The following is a 4,355-nucleotide window of genomic DNA, read 5'->3' as shown; positions in this document are numbered from 1 at the left end:
AAGGTTATGGAAGACTTGCTGAAGCTGATAACAGTTAATGTGCATCCTGAAGTAAAATGAGTTAGGCGGGTATGTAAAGAAATCGCATCTTAGGTAAAGGGCAAAGCAGCTGAGGTGGAAGGGCTGGAGCCTAGACAATCAACGCACGTCATGTTCTGGAAGCAGCATGCAGACTGCCAGTTTGCACCCTCCACACACCATATCTGCTTATCCTGAAATTACACTGGACTTTGTGGATCCTTCGCATCAGAAAAGACTTCACTAAGAAATACTGAAACATATTCGGATTTCAGCTGCTAAATTAAAACTACTGACATTTCTCAAAGAATCTGATTTGTCCATTAAGTACAAGCTGATATCACCACAGAAATTTTTTATCTTGGGAGCACCTTTTGGAAACTGAGATTCCAGTTACATATTTGAAATGGTGAAAACCTTCTTTGTCAAACAGCACTTCAATTAGAAGCAAAACCATTAGTGCTTTGTGCGCACATTGGGCACCTGTGATCCTTCAGGATTGGCTGCTCTTGAGAAAGAAAACTCCCTACGGGCTACCACACCCTACTACTTAATCCATGGGGAAGCAGCAGTATCAAACAGCCAATGGTCCTAGTTCCTGGCACAAAGTAGAAGCATGATAAACATTAGTGATTAAACATATTAAACATAGAAAACATATAAAATTCGTGATTAAAAATTAGTCTAAATCTATGTCCTACCAGGTGAATTGTTATCTCCAGAAAACACTGGGCCTTGAATTCACTTTTTGTCAAGGAATTTTGTTAAGAAACATGAGTCAAATCTGAATATTTTTTAAAATATAAATTACAAGTTAATTGGCTTTGCAAAAGACAAATGTTGATGTACTTTGTTGCATTTTAGGTAGCATTTTGGTTAAGAAGAGCCCCTCTTTAAGCCATTTAAGAGGAAAAAGAAGGTTCACAGTTTGCCTTATTTGCTAGGTATTTCTATCCCAGGCGCAAAGAAGATTTTTCAACATATACCTCTGTTCTCTGTTTTGACATATCCTGTTTTTTCAAAGTTCCTAGCCAGACGCTAAATTCATACTGGCTGATAAAGGAGTCTCTGTTCTTAAGATGATAATAGAGAGCATTTCATGAAATGGTTAAGCAGTAACACAGATACATAGTATATGTGTATATATGTATATATATATAGTGACTTCTATCGAAAAAATGATGTGACTATTCATATTTATTTCCACTCTTTCTCAAAATGCCACTAAAATGACAGTGTCATTTTAACTAAAATTAAAAATAATTTTTTAAAGGCATAAACACACAAAAAAAACAAATGGCAGAGGAGATGCAGAAAGGTATTTGAATTATTACTGATTTAGTAGAACATAGAAAGCTAAAACCTTCCTGCCTGTAGCCAGTCTGTTTATGCTGCAGAACCCCAGAAAGGCTCAGAAATTGGAGGCACAAAGAACCTCTGGAGATGAGGAATTAAACTGAAAATAGGAGGATCAGTTGAAAGTCTATATGAAGTCGACAGACCTGAAGGACCCTTCTCATATGCAGAGCATTTAGGAGACTATTATCATGCTTTTACTTTGTTCCAGGAACTAGGACCATTGGCCATTTGATACCACTGCTTCCCTTATGGATAAAGTAGTGGCGTGGGGTGTGGTGACCCATAGGGAGTTTTCTTTCTCGAGAGCAGCCAGTCCTGAAGGATCACAGCTGCTCAATGTGTGTGCACAAAGCACTAATGGTTTTGCTTCTAATTAAAGTGCTGTCTGACAAAGAAGGTTTTTGCCGCCATTTCTCCTACCCAGAGAGGAGGCAGGGGGCATTAAATGGAAAAATCAAAACCAGAGTAGTTCTCAACTCTAGGAAAACTGACAGTGAAAGAAGAAGGGTAGGAAAGGCAAACATTGAATGGTGAGACCTGTAACTCCCTGGTGAGACTAAGATCCCAAAATGTTGGTAGCCAGGCTTAGACCTCTCTGTTCCACTCCAGGTGAGACTCCAGAGGATTTCTTTTTAGGGAAATGAATGAGTCTAAGAGAAAATACTTTCAGATGCTAACATATGGGGTTGTTTCCCACACTGTCAAGTTCCCAACCCAATAACCTTACACTGAACCCAACCAGGAAACACACAGTTTACAAGTAGCTTTTTAAAACCTCATTGGTAAATATTGAAGGAAACGTCATTGGTCGTAAGATGCTTGAGAGGCCTCCAACATGAAATAAAGAGAACAAAACTAACAAACACAGACAAGAAGAAACTCGGAAGACAGACAATGCAAACAGAAGAAGAAAACAAACCACCATTAAAACAAAGTAAAATCCTGTATATTTAATATCATCACATATAAAAGAAGATACTATATATGTTAAATGAGTAAATAATTCTGGTTAAATATTCAGAGAATAAGTAAGAACTCATGGAAATTACAAATATTATAGGTGGCTCAAGCCTGTAATCCCAGCACTTTGGGAGGGCAAGACGGGCGGATCACGAGGTCAGGAAATCCAGACCATCCTGGCTAACACGGTGAAACCCCGTCTCTACTAAAAAAATACAAAACTAGCCAGGCGAGGTGGCGGCGCCTGTGGTCCCAGCTACTCGGGAGGCTGAGGCAGGAGAATGGCGTAAACCCGGGAGGCGGAGCTTGTAGTGAGCTGAGATCCCGCCACCGCACTCCAGCCTGGGCGGCAGAGCGAGACTCCGTCTCAAAAAAAAAAAAAAAAAAAAAAAAAAAAAAAAAAAAACAAAAGAACTGGATAAAAGTTGAGAAATTTTAAGAAAATATAACAAGATGAGAAACAAAAATAGAAAAGATACAAGGTTTAGATAACTAATAGGAGCTCTGGGATTAACAGTCTGACTAATAAGAGTTCTAAAAAGAGAATACTGAAAAAAAATTATCAAAAGAATAATATAAGAATAGTTTCCAAAATTGGAAGACACAAATTTCTAGACTGAATGGTCCAGCACAGTGAATGGAAACAGACTAACGCAAGGCACATTGTGATTAAAATTTCAGAGTTCAAAGTTTACAGAGACAAAACCATAACTTTCAATAGAATAAAAGTGGATCAGTCATAAAGAATTAAGAATCAGAATGACATTAATATTCTGAAAGTAATTCTGAAATTAGATGTCAATGGAGAAATGCCTTCAAAATCCTAAGGAAAATTGTTTCAACTTAGATTTTAAGACCTAGACAAACTATCAATCAAGTTTATGGGCAGAATAAAGCCTTTTCAACATTTAAAAAATCTAAAATAGAAAATTACCTTCCATGCCCCCCCCCTTTTTTTTTTTTTTGCAGGAAGCTATTGGAGAATACACACATTCAAAATGAGGAGAAATACAAGAAAAGGAAGACAAGAATTCAAGAAGCTGGGCATCCAACAATAATAACTAAAGAGGCAGGGTAGTTCTCAGGATGATGTAACAGAAAGTCCAGATTGGTGAAAGACAATGAAGAACTACAAGAGGTTTGTACTCCGAAAAGAAGAAGGAAAAAAGTGGGATTCACAGTTTGTCTAAAGTTTTTGAATATGTTTCAAGGAAGTGTATGGTTCTGTGCAAAGTTAGCAAAAGGTACATTAAAAAAAATGAGACAAAAACAAAAGGAGGCAATTACCAACTAAAAGAAGTATAAGGAATTTGGTACAAAAAAGGAAATTAATAATGCACTACATGTTAACTTGTTAACAATTTTTACATAGTACCAATACGATAAATACAATGTTAATTTCAAACCGCAATTAATTATGCTGGAAGGATGTGGGAAGTGGGAGTATTAAGAGAGTTAAATTATAATCTTCATAACAGGAAGTCAACAGATAATACTTACTGAATATTTCTACTTTCTGGAGGGATGTTGGGTTGGGGAGCTACTGTTTCATTTCCTTAAAATACTATTTGGCTTTTTAAATTGCCTGTGCACATGCATATACATACATAATCTAAAGTTAAATTTTAAAACCACATATAAAAGCCATGTGGGAAAAGAATTATTGTGAATGCTTAGTAAAAGAATGAATGCACACTTTAAAGCAGTGTGTAGAGGGAAATGTGTAGCACTAAATGCCCATAAGAGAAAGCTGGAAAGATCTCAAATTGACACTCTAACATCACAATTAAAAGAACTAGAGAGGCAAGAGCAAACACATTCAAAAGCTAGCAGAAGGCAAGAAATAACTAAGATCAGAGCAGAACTGAAGGAGAGAGAGACACAAAAAACCCTCCAAAAAATCAATGAATCCAGGAGTTGGTTTTTTTAAAAGATCAACAAAATTGACAGACCGGTACCCAAAGTAACAAAGAAGAAAATATAGAAGAAGCAAATAGACTCAATAAAAAATGATAAAG

This window comes from Rhinopithecus bieti, unplaced genomic scaffold, assembly GCF_001698545.2.
Source record: "Rhinopithecus bieti isolate Rb0 unplaced genomic scaffold, ASM169854v2 scaffold_12049, whole genome shotgun sequence".
In the NCBI taxonomy this organism is placed as follows: Eukaryota; Metazoa; Chordata; class Mammalia; order Primates; family Cercopithecidae; genus Rhinopithecus; species Rhinopithecus bieti.
Note: the sequence above shows the minus strand (reverse complement) of the source record.